Here is an 18,800-nt window from a genome sequence, read left to right as displayed (position 1 = left end):
AAAATATGTGAATTAAACTTTATATTTGTCTTCTTTTTCTGGTGTCAATTCTCAATGAAAAATACAATTAGACATTCATTCATGCTCTCTCTCTCACCCACTCTTACATATCCCCTGTCCTAGCTGAAATTCAAACCAGAGGTGACTCAGGCCATTTGTCCCCTGCTGTGACACCCCTCACACCGGGCAACCTCGCTCAACTGGCCTGTTTTTTATGACAGCTTGACGTTTTGAGGTTAACCAGTGTTTAATGATCATGACCAGCCTTTAACACACGTTCACTAAAAACCTTTTAACAAGTCCCTGCACGCCTGTCTCCCAGCATCCATCAGTGTTCCACGGTCCCCAGTGCTGGGGCAGAAAGCATAAATACCACGTGTGGGTCGCTATCACAAGATTGGTGCTATGCTGCTGTGAACAATATGTGGGCAGGGGTGCATGACAGTCTGCTGGCTTTATTAGGTTATCTGTACAGATAGAGCTTTCATTCACACACAGGCACACACTGACCTCAGAAAATGTGTCTCCAGCACATGATAATCCTATATTTTACAATAATCATTACATTTTCTAACAAGGCTGCAAAATAGGCACACTAAAATTGGATTCATATTTCACATTAGAAACACAAGGCTGGCAATATTCTTTATTCTTCTTATAATTAATAAATTCTATGAAAAACCAAAAACCAACTGCATCTGCATATTTTCTCACTTCCCTACTCTGTCTGTGGCACTCAGCTCCAAGCCCACTGGTTCCTACTGAAGAGGTAATTCTTTAAAAACACCTGAGTTTTTTCAAATTTTTTTCAAAGGCTCAGTCATTCCCTTAAATAGCTAGTCACTGTAGTTTTTAGCAGTCACAATTCAGAGAAGGAAATTGTGCATTTGTTGGGGTCTATTTTTAGCAGCAGATGAATCCACCTTTGGTGCCCTCATCAGTATCTGGGGCAGCAGGACAGTGTGTGTGGGATTGAATACATTTAAAATACAGTGTGTGTGTGTGTGTGTGTGTGTGTGTGTGTGTGTGTGTTCATGTTAATGAAGTTCATTCCCAGTGCAACAGTGTGGATCATTAATCTGTTTTTAAACGCCATATTGTCGTGCAACGGTTCATGTTATCCCACAGTCAGGGTCCCAAACAATGTTAATTTTGACAGGCATTTTAGATTTAGTCTTAGCCTTGAGATTTTCTTGTCACATTGTAATCATTTTTATAGTTGACTAATATTCATGACATTTCACTCAAACTTTTAATCATAATGGTTTCTATATGTTTTTTATCTTTAAACCAATCCAGTTAGGTTAGTTCAGGTATCAGAAATTAGAATCAAGGTGACAGTAATTTTTTGCTACAACTCCAAATAATTTCTGCACACTTAGAAACTGTCATTTCTCCAGCAGTTTTTTTTTTTTTTTTTTTTTTTTTTTTACAGTTTTAAGGGGTGATTTACAAGCACATACTTGCTGATCATTATTTGAAAAGCTCAATATCTCTCTATTTATGCTCTCAAAAACTGAGACAACTAGGATTTGTACCCGGGTTATTGTAAACTCTGACTTATTGATCTCACTGTTAAGAAGCAGAGTAAAAACTTCATTAAAGCCTAAATTCTTTTGTAATATGCTACAGTTACTCTGGGGGTTTAAGCTCATGTCCTCTCACAGAGTCAGTGATAAAAACTAAACTTTCATTTCAGTCAGAGAAAAGTGATTTGAGTTCAAACTTTTTAATTACTGTACAGCTACACTCACAGATCACTGAGCCTCCTACCTACCTGTCAAACAGCATCAACCCATAAACCTCTGAGTACAGATTAAGTGGAGTCCTGCAAGGGTCAGCTGTGAAGCCCAGCTGCTGATGGCTGCTTGCTCCACTGCCGTTCAGCGGCTAACAAGCTAACTGCTAACAGCCACTGCTGCAACGAGCAAACTCCACAAATCCGTTCAACACTTCCTCCATCCACACTTAGACACACATAGTTGATTACTTACTGCTGAATTACAGCTCACAACTTGCTCACAGCTGATACTGCTGAGTGTGTGAGTGTTTTTGCCAGCTAGTGAAACATCCTGGCACAGACTATTTACTAGAGTTTAAGTTTACCAGCCTGTTGCTCATGGCCATTCTCGGCTTTCAGTGACTGATAGTCCACCACTAACGCTTTCATCATGTCTTGTTGACAAAAATGAAACACAGATTTCATCTCAGTTTTTATTATCTAGATCTATTTTTAGCTCATCAATGTCTCGTTTTTCATCACAGAAAAAGGTCAGTGACGAAAAATTTTCATCATAGTTTCGTCAACGAAATTTACACTGGTCTGAAGAACCGCCAAGCGTTAAATATGGGTAGATTTTCCATTTGGTGAGTAAAATCTCGTAAGGCTATCTGCCACACTGGCAGGCAAGTGTTTGTACCAAAAAAAGTCATGCAATTAAATACAATGCTGAGTCTGTGTTTGGTGCCATTTAGAGGCACACTGCTCTGCTGCTCCTAAGCTGCTCTTGTGTTGTCTGTCTTGTGTTGTCAGATGCTCAATGACCAAGCATCTCCAGTGCTCCTAGTTTTTCAGCACTGTTTACTGTACAGGACATCACATGATTCACTATGCTATCATTTGCTGCTGGTCTGCTGCTAGCTAGCTTTGCACCCACACCTATGAAGGTAAAAATAACACAGAGGCTCCATAATCTGAACCAAGATGGAAAACAGCACATTAGCTTTTCCTCTTCCATTCTTACTTTTCACAATAAAAGCCCTAGACATATTCATTTCATCACTTCTTACCAGAGGTGACTTATTCACATACTGAGGTTGCGGTGATAAGTTGTTTAATACACTGAAATCATTTTGCTTCAGATTTGGCTCTGGTCTCTTCTTTATGTTTGTATTCAACATAATACCTTATTATCTCAATGGAATGTGCCAAAAGAAATGTATATGTAATACAAAAAGGCAGTTTATTATTCAGTCCAAAGACTCGCAGGTTGGGGATATGTTAACTGGTGACTCTAAATTGGCCGTAGGTGTGAATAGCCTGATGACCTGTCCAGGTTGTACCCTGCCTCTCGCCCAATGTGAGCTGGGATAGACTTTTGTGCTCTTTAAGTTGCTCTCAGCATCAAGTATTGCCAGAGATGGGTTTACATTTGAGTTAATTTAAAGCCTGGTGCTTCTCATAGAGATGCTAAAGAGTGTTTGGCATCGATGTCACTTGCCAAAAGGCCTGACAAAGTGCTGGTATTTGACTACCTGGTAATGACAACAGGCTAGAGAAACAGTACTCTTATTTACCACAGCACCTGACACAAAATGTGTCTCCAAAGACTGACCTGGAGGACAGACGGTGCCAAGAGCTTAGTCAGTCAGAAGCAGCCAGGAATAACATTTTAACCTTATTGCTATTCTAAACATGCAGTGTAGTATGCAGGGGATAAGGGAGAGGAGAGTGAAGGATAAAGTGTATGTAGTTGAAATGTATTGTTGAAATTGACACTGGGGTGTTTTGTTTTTTTCCACTAAGTGTTCAAATGGCCCCCCAAGGAGAGACTAACCTGGCAAGTGGCCCCATGTAATTTGAGTTTGAGGACTTTGGTTTACAACCTCAATTATCCTTTGAGTGCTCATGTTTCATGCCCTGCCTGCACCTTTTAAGCAATTTCACCACATTCCACGATCTTGCAGTTGACATGTTATTACTACAGAAAGAAATGACAGCCAAAAACATAAAAAAAAAAAACAGAATTACCGCCTCCACTCAGCACAGTTTCAAGATGGACACCCAAGATTTGTGTCATCAATTAATTGCTATTAATTATCAACTATTTACTAATTATCTGACCAAATATTTCCCCTTCTGATATGACGCTGAATAATGGCCAGAAAAGTGTTTAATGCACAACGTTATGATATCACGTTGAAGCTGACCTTTGACATTTTGGATATAGGCAAGGCAAGGCAAGTTTATTTGTAGAGCACAAGTCGTACACAAAGTAATTCAAAGTGCTTTACAGAACAAGTAAATGCATTAAAATCACAATACAAAATAAAAACATAAATAATCATTATAAAATGAACTTTAAAAGAGAAGAGTGCAGATAAGATCCTTTCAGTCATATGCACAGTGAAATAGAGCTGTTTTGAGCCTAGATTTGAACATTGTCAGAGTAGAGGCCTGTCTCACATCTTCAGAAAGACTGTTCCAGATTTTAGCTGCATAAAACTGGAATCCTGATTCCCCATGTTTAGTCCTGACTCTGGGCACCAGCAGGAGGCCGGTCCCTGAGGTCCTCAGAGTCCGAGATGGTTCATATGGCACTAACATGTCAGAGATGTACTTTGGTGCTAGGCCGTGGAGAGACTTGTACACAAGCAGAGCTGCTTTAAAGTCTATTCTCTGAGCCACAGGAAGCCAGTGTAGAGACCTGAGCACAGGACTAATGTGCTCGTACTTCCTGGTTCTGGTCAGGACCCGAGCAGCAGCATTCTGTACTGCAGCTGTCTTACAGCCCGTTTGGAGAGGCCAGTGAGCAGGCCGTTACAGTAGTCTAACCTACTAGTGTTGATATAAAATGTCATTGCTTCATTATTTGACCTTATTAGACAAATGTAAGAAATTTTGTCATATTGAACATATGAATTCTTGAGTTATGGCCAAAAACATATTTTGTGGGGACATAGAGACACAAAATTCTAATCAGTTTCTTCTTCAGTCCAAATGGAGATTTGTGTCAAATTTAAGGAAATTCCCCCCAGGTGTTCTTGAGATATTGTGTTCACTAGACTGAGACAGATGCAAGGTCACAGTGACCTTGACCTTTGACCACCAAAATCCAATCAGTTCATTGTTGAGTCCAAGTGGACATTTGTGCCAAATTTGAAGAAATTCCCTCAAGCTGTTCATAAGAATGAGATGGATGCAATTACACAGCGACCTTGACCTTTGACCCTTGACCACCAAAACTGAATCAGTTTATCCTTGAGTCCAAGTAAATGTTTGTGCCAAATTTACAGAAATTCCCTCAAGGTATTCTTGAGACATCACACTCAGGAGAATGAGACAGACAAGGTCACAGCATCCTTGACCTATGACCTATGACCTATGACCACCAAAAACTAATCTAAGTGGACATTTGTGCCAAATTTGAAGAAATTCACTTGAGGCATTCTTGAGATATCATGCTCAGTAGGATGGGACTGACAGACGGACAACCCAAAATACATTGCCTATGGCTACAGCTATCACCAGAGCGGAGGCATAAAAAAAGAAGGACAAAAAAAATAGAACATAGACAATAGGACACAGATGAAATTAGAATTATCCTATTAACTCTGGCTGTTCCCTTCCATTTCTCTGAATGCCTCCTCTTAATGATGTCCACATAGCCTACATTTTGTTACAGCATCATTGTGTATCTGCTTGGTCGGGCGCCTCATTGATGCACACCATGTGCAATATTGCTTCGTAGAGAAATTAAAAATACCATTAAAGAATTTAAATGGAAACTACATAACTGTAACAGCAGTGCTTTAGCTACAGCCTTCACTTATTCTGAAAAGAGAGGATATATTAGATGGTAGTGAGTCCATGGAAAATGGCTACTGTAGCCACTGCCTTTGTATCTTCTGAAAAGGAACTGTCTCAACTTGTTCCACTTTAGCTGACAACCTTACATTTGTGAAATTGTTTTTTAACTCATGACCTTATCACATTCAGCTGTGGGGTTTTGTTGAAAAGCAGCAGTAATGTTAGGAGCAAAAGAGACATTTTCCAGAGGAGGAAAATAAAATCTGTTTTCTAGATATAATGCTTATGTATTATGGCTGCATTTGAGATTAATTTTAGAGGGACAGAAACCAAAACCTGATGATTGTGAGTAGGGGTTGGAATCATTTCTTTGACTCCTAAATTAGGTTTGATAGAGCATCAATCCTCAGCTAGAAAGCTTCCTCTCAACTTAAGGTCCACTCCACAAAAATCCACACATTTGCTTGAATGAAAATTTTAAGGGGTTCTCTTTTATCTTGGTTCCAGTGTTAGCTTTGAAGTTATTCTTAAAAGGAATAGGTAATACAGAAAGTGAAGAAATACACCTCTTCACTTTCTTGTCAAGCGTTAGATGACTGGCTCCACTCTAATGCCTGTACTAATATGAAGTAAATATGAAGCCTCAGCCAGCAGCTGGTTAGCTTGACTAAGCATGAAGACTGAAAACAGGTGAAACAAATAGCCTGGCTCCGTGATAGATGTATAAAGAGAAATGGACATAGCATAGGAGGCAAGGCTCCGTTCATTCCTGTGAAAGTTGCTCAGTGGCCCATGAAGCCAAAATTACCCAATGGATCAGCACTGCTTCCTTATCATTGAGCCCATAGAGCAACCACACTGGAGACTTCTCCCGGCCAAGCCAGCTAGTTGTGATAATGTTTAGTCAATGAAAGCACATGGTTATGTTTAGCCAACAAACGCATGTGGTTAGGTTTCGGGAACAAATGCACATGGCTAGGTTTTGGCAACAAACACATGGTCTATTTCAGGTTTGGTTAGGTTTAGGCAACAAAAGCAAATGGTTAGGTTTAGGCAACAAAAGCAAATGGTTAGGTTTAGGCAACAAAAGCATGTGGTTAGGTTTAGGCAACAAATGCACATGGTTAGTTTTAGGCAACAAATGCACATGGTTAGGTTTAGGCAACAAACACGTGGTCTATTTCAGGTTTGGTTAAGTTTAGGCAACAAAAGCAAATGGTTAGGTTTAGGCAACAAATGCACATGGTTAGGTTTAGGCAACAAATGCACATGGTTATGTTTGGGCAACAAAAGTGCACGGTTAGGCTTAGAACAAAACATCATGGTTTGGCTCAATATTCACGCAGGATGGAATCAACAGTCTCCTGGGTGAAAGCTGGGGGGCTGTTGCACCCAACCACCACCCACCTATCCCACCCTATGGGGGATTTCCTGCTCAGTTTATTACACTGTTACAGGCAGTATTTCAAATTGACGCAATCAAGGGGAGTTCTAAACTTCTGCTGCCTGGATGGTGTATAATACCAAAGTTGTTACCAGTGGCACATCAAACCAACGTTATCCAGTTGTATTGTACACTGACACCTCCTGGCAGCATAACGCTGCAAAAGGTGCCTTTGCGTCGGTGTCCAACGCCAATATCACTGACATAACTGGGATGTCTGACAATTTGAGAATGAGAACAAACTGGTTGAAAAGATTGAAAAACAAATAGACCCTTTTTAACTGCCAACATTTTGACTCATCAAAAAGCACAGGTGTTATTAGTCACATTAAGAAAACCAACATGCCCAATAGGACCCTGAAAACTGAAGTAGCTAAACGAAATTCAAACATCCTTTGCCTTTCCTGTGACATGACACGTTGACGTCTTTTTAAAAGGTCTATAAGCACATTACTCCAAATATGAGACTATTGCAGAGACTTGTACAAGTTCAAGTCCCCCATTTTTTCAGTCTGCTGAAATAAAAGATTGGAAAAAACTTGCCATGGGCTACTTTGAAAAATGATCAGCAGTGAGGTATTGTGTACACACAGTTTGTGATTAATGGGCTAAAATATGCTACAGCACCAGAGTGACAGTTTTAATTAGCTTAGTCCGTTATTGACACTGTGTTAGCATAGCTGCAAAGTACATTAGCAGTAACATTAGCTTTTACAGCACTTGCTGTAGCTGTGACTGGTGATTTGATTTTGCCATATTATTTATCATATTTCATAATGGGCAAAGATTGAAGTATGTTGAAGCCAACAGTGGTAAGCAGAGAGGTAACTGGGCTCACACTTTACTGAACAGCAATAAATTAATAAATGCTGGCTGCCTCAGGGCTACAGTGGTGTTTCCTGACTTACAGACACATCAGTAAATCATCAGCTGTTGGTGCTCAGGGAGGGGCTGCTATTCATCCCTCCAAATTGTATTTCAACTGTGTGTGATGTTGAGGCTTGAGAGTTCCCAGCAGCTTCTTCACATAAAGTATCTCCACGGACTGACATTACCATAAACACAGAGCTGTCAGGACTGCCTCTCTCATCAACTGTCATGACAGCAAAACTGCGAACTGAGAGTTAGTTATCTAACTGCAACAAACCTGCACTATACCTAGTATAGATGATATCCAACAATATGAAACTGAATGCTTGAATCTTTTACTTTAAATTATATTAATGTTACAATCAATGACAATGTAATTGTTATTTAAGGGGATAATTAATAGTAAATGCTGGTATTTACATATTACATTTATCAATGGATAATGATATGATAATGGTGTTGCAATAATGTGTTTCTGTTTTTTTCTTTACAAGGATTAAAACTCCTTCAAATTAAAGGATAACATCAGATTTTACTCTTTTCAGAATTGGATGATTTATGAGACATAGCATAAAGATTGCAAATGCTTTTAATGAATACTTCATATCATCTGTCAAGGAACTTGCAACAAATTTTACCACTCTCTCTCATCCCTTACCAGTTCTCTCTCCAAGCCCTAATCAATTCTCATTCTATCAGATCTCACAAAATGAACTGTTAATATATATATATATAACTCTTTAAAAAACTCTCATGCTCATGACATTTATGGCCTAAATTCAGCCTTCTTGAAGACTCATGCCGATAGTCTAATTCCTCTTATTCAGCATCTAATCAATCTCTGTGTCAGGTTGTCCATCTTTCCCTCTGGCTGGAAAACAGCTCTAATTACCCCAATCTTTAAAGCTGAGGATCCTTTGTCTATCTCAAACTACAGGCCCATAGCAATACTGCCTGCAATGTCAAAGTTGCTTGAAAAAGTTCCACATAATCAGTTAAACTCTTATCTTGAAACTAACAACTGGCTTAGTGATTGCCAATATGAATTTCGTGCAAAACAATCAACCATGTTGGCATTGCTACTTTTCACAGAACAGAACAAAAAGAACAAAAAACGTAACTCTCTTAACAGAGGCCATATCACTGGAGCTATTTTTATTGATTTTCGTAAAGCTGTCAACACAGTGGACCATCAGATCTTACTGACTGAACTCAACTTTTTCCATCCTTCCTCCTCTGTGTTAACAATATTTTTTTCATACTTAACAAATAGACGGCAAGTTACAAAATTGATCATGCGATATCCCAGCCTCATTGCTTAAAAACTTATTTGACAAGCCTCCCTCTTCATAAATAACAAACAGTCCCTAATGTAGGCTGTGTAAAAGAAACCACTTCTGTTTATGTACAAACATATGCCTTCTGGGTAGAAAATCCCCTGTGTCACGTATATACAATCTAGCAGTGTTGACTGAGTGGGGGCAAGGAACAGCTGAGATATAAAGAGAAAGTCTGAGGCTACAATACAGATACAATGACAGCTTGAGTTTACTCAAAACTAGCAGTAAAGGCCTTTGCACACCAAGTCAACATGGTTTCTATTTTTATTCAATCATTCTCCCAACAAAAATTGAAAATGCAAAAGTTTTCAATACGAGAAGACATGGAAAGACACATTTGCTCCCTTGGCTGTCACCTTTCTCTTCCTGTGTCTTGCATTTGGTACTGTGGCTACATAAAAAGACTGTGCTCATTCTCTGTCTACACACTGTCTCTCTGACAGATGTGAAAAAAAACATAGAAAATCGAACCTGTTCCAAACATTTTGACAGTCAAACGTTTCTGAGTCAGTCTACAAATGTTACTGACACAAAGGGAGGTCTGATTTATATTTAAACAAGCAACAACTTTGGATGAAAACTATATTTACATTTTTACCTTGTGCATTTTAATGTTTGTTTTTTTTAATTCCTCAATGCCCTTTAATCCATGTGAGAAACCCATTAAAAACCTTTAAAAATCCAAATCTGGTTAAACATGTTAATTTTGCAAATACTGAAGAAGAAACCCTTACATTTTCATTATTTTGCATCAAAATCAAAACAGTAACCTGGTGGATTTTTTCTTTCATTTTTTTAATCCCTTAATAGCAATTAATCCATTTGGGAAAGCCATTAAAATCCTTAAAAGTTAGAATTTGGGTAAACATGTTAATAGTTTAAATACAGAAGAAGAAACCCTTACATTTTCATTATTTTGCAAAAAAATCCAAACAGTAAGTTTGTGGATTTTAATGTTACTTTTCTTAAAACCTTTTGTGGAGTCAAAATTAAAATCACAATTTCTGCACCTTAAATTGGTCATAAATTGATTAGTCAGATTTTTTACATTAATATGTAAATTAAAGGGAAACATGTACCCTTTAAAATCTACTTAATGTGTTGTAGAAGGTTTTTGAAATAAAAAGGTTTAGTTTTCAAATGAATGGATGATTTATGGGTCTCCCAAACAGGCAGGGTATGTTTTAATGTGTAAATTGATGATTAATTAATCATGTGATTGAACACTGTAATTGCTATCACTTGATGAAAGCAGCTGTAAAATAAGAATGTTGAACTGATGGATTTATTGATCTCATTGGGAAATGATCTACAGAAGATGCACCTGCAGTGAAGTGATCAGACTTTATTATAGGAGCCTGCAGACTGCTATGATACTTTATTCACTGCACACCTACAGTGGTCTGCTGCTGTATGTGCGCTGCAGATTCCAGGTGATAATTCAAAGCTTGGCTCTTGTGCTGATATGTTTCCCAGAAGTTTGGGGCACGGTAAAGGTTTCAGATTCCAATCGGGACCCTCAGGGATTTTAAAAGTTTCCCACGCAGCGTCCAGCACTCCCAATGAGTCACATTTGAGTGTTGAACAGCACATATCCTGAGTGTGATGGAGGAGTTTGGACAGTGACTGTGTATCGCATTCAAATGATGTTCATACGCAGTAGAAATGACATTTGTTAGGGAAATGCAACATTAGCCAAGGTTGTCTTTATTCTGTGCATATGAAGTGGATTTGGAGAACTACTCTGGATTCAGCAGGCTCCTGGATGTTATTTCACTTGATTCCTCTCCCTGTCTCTCCAGCTCACCAGGAAATGTCTTTTTTTAATATTATCTTTATAATTCTGAGAGTCTGGGTCGAAGAGGTCCAGGTAATTTTTCTACCTCAAAACTATTCTGTGACAGGTACAAGAGCACGGAAGAAGACACACTATTAAATGATAAGCGAGTAAGGCCAGGATGTATGCAGGATGCAGTCATTCAAGATTTTTTTTTTTATGATAACACTGAACTCTATATATGGTCCCGCTGAGATTTGACAACATGGTGTTATTGCTAAAAAAAAAAAAAAAAAAAAAAAAGGAAACAAAAAAATACTAAAAATGCATTGTTCTGTTTTTTCTTTTTGGTCTTGAAGATATATAAGAACGTAGATGACTTTATATTTGATTTCAAACTGCTATAGGAAGAGGCACCTCTAAATTTAAATTAAATCTAAATATTTTGTACATTCATATTAAGAGGTATGATTGGAGGTACATTACATTAATTAAATTAAACATTAAAAGAGGAGCAAGTAAAAGGAAGGTTTAAGAATTTAATGAAAAGACAAACCTGAGGAAGACTGTTAGGTACAAACAAATACATAATGATGTGTAAAGGTTTAATGTAATGAATAGATCATTAATTGGATTTCATAAACTGTGGGGGAAATACAACATAAATAGCTACTTGATGCTGTTCTCATTGGGAACTGCCCATTGGTTCCACAGCCCATTGTTCCGACCATATTAAACTCATTGTTCCTAAGTCTGTTCCGAAATCATCATGATGCCCTGTGGTTAAGGTCTGGTTAGGTTTAGGCACAAAAACCACTTGGTTAGGGTCAGGAAAAGATCATGGTGTGGGTTAAAATGAAAAAGAAAGTGACAAACACATAAGCCGTGAGCCTGCTCCACCTCACGATGGTTGCGACGCACCATACGCCCGCCGCAAGCCATTCAGCATCGCGGACAGTCGGACTAATGGGATGTCGAACCAATGGGCTGTCGAACCAATGACATGGACCCTTCTCATTCAGAGGTCATCAGAACCACCGCCTGGTCATTCATTTTCAGTGTTGGGCTTGTTACTCTAAAAATGTAATAAATTACTCATTACTTGTTACTCTTTTCAAAAATAATAACATTTTATTACTCCCTGCCAACAGTAATTTGTTACACTACTCCTTATATTACTTTTCTGTTACAGCCCATAAAATTGGCAATTGCATATGTCCACAAAGTTCTGATTTGTGCCTCTGTGAGAAAGTCAGGGGAATTGCTGCTAAATGTAGCTAAGGCTAGATAACATCCAAATAATCTTTCTAATTTTAATCTTTTTTTTTTTTTTTTTTGTCTTTTACATGTGGTCTTCAGTTGCCTGTGACTGGTGTTTTCCCATGATTCTTGCTAAAAGGCTGAGAGTCTCTCATGGAGCCACATTTCTTATATCCTTCAATATATCCAACCACAAGCTTCATTTTTTCTTTGTAGCACACCTTTGGTAGGGTGTATTTCCTGGAGCTCCACGCTGTTGTGCTGTTGGACGTAGACAGCTGGTTTCAAACCAGAGGTCTGAGGACGTGAATTTGCAGTGAAAAAATTTTAGTTCGACTATCTGCAGCAATAGTGTTCTTGTCATCTTTCCACCTGTAAAAATCAAAGTAAGGGGAATATTTAAGCCCCTAAAGTAAGCACGTCCATCTTCCGAACTAGCTTGCTGCTTTGTGGCATGCCTGCACAGCACATTCATGAAAATTAATCTTTTGATTTGATTGTTGTATTTCAAGTCAGAAGTGATGTGACAACAAAAGTAACATTTTGACGAGTTGTTTGGTTTTGAGTAACTGTCACATTATCTCTGAAATTGATAATTAGTTACAATACTTGGTACTGGAGAAAGTTATACTATTTCTGTAATACTGCCCAACACTGATTTCTGTGTCAGACACCAACGAAAAACAGGCATCCTCTCACAGCCGTATGATATACCCCATCGGTCAGCATCAGTTTGAAACGCCACAAGCCAACAAGGTAATTTAAGGACCTGGAAAGTCTCTATAGGGCGGGGGTAGTGGATGGGTCCCGTAACAGCGTACTTTCACCCAGGAGGCTGGTGTTTGCTACCTGTGTGAATGTTAAGCCAAACCATGATGTTTTTGTCTTAATATAATGACGTGCTTTTGTTGCCTAAACCTACCCATGTGTGTTTGTTGCACAAGAAAATAAAAGTAAATACGCAGTGTTTCACCAATATTTTAAGTTTATTTAGAAAAAGACTGTATGCATCTAAAAAGCAGAAACTGTACATTTCCTGTGAAAATGGAAGTGTATTTTGAAAAGACACAATGCATATAACAAGCATCAATTGATACGCTGTAACCAGAATGTCAGCAACAGACAAATCCAGGATACCTTGCGCGTAATACATAGACATTAAAGTCCAGTGACTACGCTGTGATATGTGATGATTTGGGGGTGAGAGTGTGTTGGATACTAGGGATAAGAAAGTACACCACTCTCAGAATCGGTATCTGTTCAATCATCTCTGAATGGGTAGGGTTTAACTGGAAATGTGTGTGGCTTAAAATGGAAATGGTTGGGACTGCACCAGAAGTTGTTATTAGGGGCCGGGCAGCCAAACTTTTCATAAAGGTCCAGTCCCATGCCAGATGTCCTCAGCTGGAAACACAAGGTAATAGTCCTGATGGTGGCACTACAGCAAGCCTCTAAATTTCAAAACTTTGAAAATTCATAACGAATCAACCATATGTGCTACAGCTTTGGAACTTTCACTTTGAAATTTGCTTTTCCATGGCATAGATGGCTACTTGAGATAGAAGACGGACCTCAGTCTCAGAAGTTGTGAGTTCAAGCCTCAGCTAAGGCAGAACGGACATTCTAATGTGAAAGTCCTATGTTTAGGCATCATGCTATGTGGATTAGAGACTACCAAGGTTAAAATAATTATGATCCAGGCAGCTATGCGGAGAGACAAATACTCTTTATCAACACTTTTCCCTGTTATCCCTTGTCTCTTTTCCCTGTTTATTTGACTTAGCTATCAGTCAATATGCAGAGTCTATCCAATAGCTACTTTTACAGTTTAAAAAATGTTTTCATCTTTGTCACCATGGATAATGTTTAGCTTTAAGCTAGATCAGGCTAGTTTGTTCATAATTGCTAGCAGTTAATGTTATTCTTACTTTCTTGTTCTTGAGTTTTTTCTTACCTTTGTATATTATGAGTCTGATCACTTCAGCCACTCATCCACAATATGAAGGTCATGCCATAATTATATGATGTAACTTCTATATTGTGATATGCTTTGTTTTAGTGTGTGTGTTGCTCAGAATTGCCTAATTTTGCCTAAAATTGCCCGGCCCCGACCACTGCTGCGCAGCAGCTATAATTTTAAACCTGATATTGATACGGGTTAATTATAAGTTGCTATACGTTTTATGTGTTAGAAAACTATTTACAGAACACTATGAGGATTGAGCTTCAGGTCTTTTTTGTTCCCAAGAGTGAGAGACTGAAACCCCTGTTTTATTCACCTTATTCTCAAACTTATGCCCAACTATGTGATACATAGTTGGAGTTTCGCCAACACCAACCAACTAAACTCCTGTTCCATGAATAACTGAAATGCTTGCTTGCCCATAAGCTCATACACTTTGTCATGTGTGCTCAATAGGTCTAGCAACTCTCAAAGGAGATGAGAAGGAAGTGAGATTTCAATTCAATTTCAATTTCAATTTTATTTATAAAGCCCAATATCACAAATCACAATTTGCCTCACAGGGCTTTACAGCATACGACAACCCTCTGTCCTTATGACCCTCGCAGCGGATAAGGAAAAACTCCCCAAAAAAACCCTTTAACGGGGAAAAAAAAACGGTAGAAACCTCAGGAAGAGCAACTGAGGAGGGATCCCTCTTCCAGGACGGACAGACGAGCAATAGATGTCATACAGAACAGATCAACATAACAAATTAACAGTAATCCACATGATACAATGAGACAGAGAAAGAGAGAGAGAGAGAGAGAGAGAGAGAGAGAGAGAGAGAGAGAGAGAGAGAGATGCAGGTAATGACAGTAGCTTACAACATTACAACATTATTGAAAGTAATAATATTATAGTTCTGGCTACTGTGGTACAATATGTTGAAAGTATGTATTAATATCTGGCAGTATACAAGTGTGACAATAGTCATATGTGTATAATAACAGTAGAAGTATGACTAATGACTAATGATGGCAGCAGCAGCAGGAGGCATCTGGCAGGACCACGGCAGCAGCACAACCACACACGTCACGCTGTCCAGGCACCACTGTGATATGAGTTAATCTGAGAGACAGTGGAGCACAAAGGCTCCGGAGAAGAAGCCGAGTTAGTGACATCCAGAATGGCCGAGTTAGCAAAGATGCAGTAATAGAATACGAGAGAGAGAGAGAGAGAGAGAGAGAGAGAGAGAGAGAGAGAGAGAGAGAGAAGGAGAGAAGGTGCCCGGTGTATTATAGAGGAGTCCTCCGGCAGACTAGGCCTAAGTCAGCCTAACTAGGGGCTGGTACAGGGCAAACCTGAGCCAGCCCTAACTATAAGCTTTATCAAAGAGGAAAGTCTTAAGTCTAGTCTTAAATGTGAAGACGGTGTCTGCCTCCCGGACCGTAACAGGAAGATGATTCCACAGGAGAGGAGCCTGATAGTTAAAGGCTCTGGCTCCTGATCTACTTTTGGAGACTTTAGGGACCACGAGTAACCCTGCGTTCTCAGAGCGCAGTGTTCTGGTGGGATAATATGGCACTATGAGCTCTCTAAGATATGACGGAGCTTGACCATTTAGAGCTTTATAAGTTAACAGTAGGATTTTAAATTCAGTTCTGGATTTTACAGGGAGCCAGTGCAGAGAAGCTAAAACAGGAGAAATATGATCTCGTTTCTTAGTTCCTGTTAGTTCTAAAACAGTGCAACTTCCTTTACTATTTGGTTATTTTGTGCTCATTAAATCATTTTTGTCATTAACAAACTTCCATACAAAGTGTCGTTATACTGAAACAGAACCAGCAACCTTTCTAATGCCGGGCTTTTTCTACTACTTCCAGTATGTCTGAAAAAACCTGGGGCAGAAAGTATTGTACTCTGTCTCCCAGCTGTTCTGCCTCATTTCTTAATGCACTGTATCTGCCTTCAATAATCTGCGGGATTTAATGCATGCTCTTTAAGCAGGGGCAACATAAACATTCTTTATAGAACTATTCAAAAACAACAGAGGGTTTAAAGGGTGTTTAGGCTGTTTGTGTTTTGCATGCCAAGTGTCCAGAGGGAGTGTACGGGATCTCTGAGCTGATATTCTGTTCCACCTCCCACCACCTCCTCCCCACTTCATCGCCTCCCACTCCCACAATAACAGCCAGGTTTGATCTAGTGGGTGTGTGAGTGTGCAGTGTAACACCAGCACTGTAGCTGTGGACAGTGTCCAACAACACCTAGCCTTGTATCACTGCTCACTAAGCTGTTTCTGCTGTCATGATGGGACACAATCAGCTGTGGCTGAAACTATCGGGCTGAATTCAACCCTTGAGCCTGTTTATGACACATGAAATTATCTGGGGAAAAGTTCAGTTTAGTCCCACAGCAACAACAGTTTCCATTACAGACTATATGTGTAAGAATAAAACATGCTGGAGCTCTTCTTTGAAGGGTTATGTTAACATGCACACACATTTATATTAGTGTACTTAACACAGCCTTAATTGGCTCCGATTCAAATTACAGACATAAACCCAAATTTATATCTTTGGTATTCATAATTTTTTTATATATATATTTTTGTGCTTTTCTTAATGAGTTAAAAAAAGACAGACAAAATGTTTTATAAACATAAAATGTCACCAGGGGAAGAATGCAAAAAAACTTCATTAACAACAACATATCAACATAACCGAATTTTACTTTCGACTTTGTTTTCTGTCCAAATTCATGTGGCTAATAAGCCTTGCCATGTCTAAGGTCTTTTTAGTGATGTCACTGTGCTCCCAGATTTCTTCAGTTAGCTGAGTACAATGCTTTTATTAAAGATTATACCAATAGCAATTTATAAACAAAATGTATCCAGTTTTGTTCAACAAACTTGAACAAAAACTATTCCCATTGATGCAAATGAAATTTCTTTTTAGTAAATTAAGATTTAATGAACTTTATGTTTTATGTTTACCTTCTTGTTCTCCATAGGCTTGACAAGAACATTGTTATTTTACATGAAAAGAAAATTATGCTGTACTGTAGCCTATATGATGGGAAATTTACTAACTGTGGGCTGAACGTTTGCTGATATAAAGCACTGAGACTGTCCTCCAAATTACAACCAAGCAGCTTATTGCGACCCATATATACATTTAGTGGTAGGCAGCGACCTCCAGTAGCCATAATGATTACAACTGGAATAAAGGAGAATGTCAATTGATATCGTATAAAGAGCGAAGAAGTCTACGAAGGCTGTGGTCAGGGTGGATGGATAGGTCAAACAAACACGGGACTTTAACCCAGGAGGCAGCTGTTCCTGTCCTATGTAAAACCAAAAGTCAACAGTGAGTTATTTCAACAACAGTTCACAGTAGTGAACTTTGTCGTATTACATTAGTCATAAGCATATTTTTTCTCACCCAAATCATGATTTTATGTCAGAACCTAACCATGTAGTTTTGGTGCTACTGCGACCATTTCACAATGTTAACCACCTGTTCAAAATTATGAACATTAACAGTCAAGCTATGCTATGCCGCTAATTTAAGAAGCACTCCTGAGAGTAGGAACCATGTACAAATGTACAAAGACAACTGGATACAGGGCTGGAGGCGGGCTTCCATTCATTCCTATGAAAGCTGCTCAATGGCCCATGAATCCAAAAAAGTTTGTTTTCCCTGGTATGAAAGTGCTCTGATTTTCCATATTGTTGGGCCAATAGAGCAAGCATACTAGAGACTTATGGTGTCCAGGTGAGTGGTTAACTTCCTGTTTAGCGCTTAGCTAACTTGAATGAGCATAATATTATTCAATCGTGCAGCTCTTCTGGACTATTTAGAAATGTTATCAGACAAATGGATCAAAGCCCAATAGTGAAAGTTTGCAGAGGTTTTGACGCTTATAAAAATATATCCTTTGATTTACAGACATCTTGTTTTTACAATGTAGGTTTAGAGGAAAAGTTATTTTGGGCCCTATTGCATCACATGACACAGATGGTTGGTGTAATTTCAATTTTGGCCAACATGTAAAATTAGCTTCAAAGCCCCACGCTGTTCCTGGGGGCTTGGTAGGAACAAATCACCTATGTGGTTTTATGGGTTTAAGGACGTGTTGGAGGCATCCATGTTTAAATTTTCAGACAACAGCATATTATTTCCAACCTTGCTGGAAATATTCAGGCTTTAAAACTATGCCAATTATCCAGTTTCACACAACAACAACAAAAAAAGAAAAACATATTCACACTGGACAAATGTTCTTGTTTGGCAGTAGGGGTGACTGAAGGACCTGATCTGCACTCAGATTGCAGGGTTTAACCAACAAGTCTTTCAATTAAATGACAAATGGATTATTGGATTATTTGCCAATATCTGATATCCCAATATTTAACAACTCATTTGACCGATAACCGATACCGATATCGATATATCTACTGCTCATCAAGTAAGTCAAGTTAGTGCTCATCAAGTCTCCACTGTAGTGAAATTAACATCACATTATGTATGCATATTCTTAACATGATGGCCCACCAGCAGATGGAGACATGAAATATAATGCTTTTCAATATATTATATAATATATAATATTCATTCATTGTGCAAATTTAG

The sequence above is a fragment of the Epinephelus fuscoguttatus genome, linkage group LG23 (assembly GCF_011397635.1).
Source record: "Epinephelus fuscoguttatus linkage group LG23, E.fuscoguttatus.final_Chr_v1".
Lineage (NCBI taxonomy): Eukaryota > Metazoa > Chordata > Actinopteri > Perciformes > Serranidae > Epinephelus > Epinephelus fuscoguttatus.
This window is presented reverse-complemented; position numbering follows the sequence as displayed.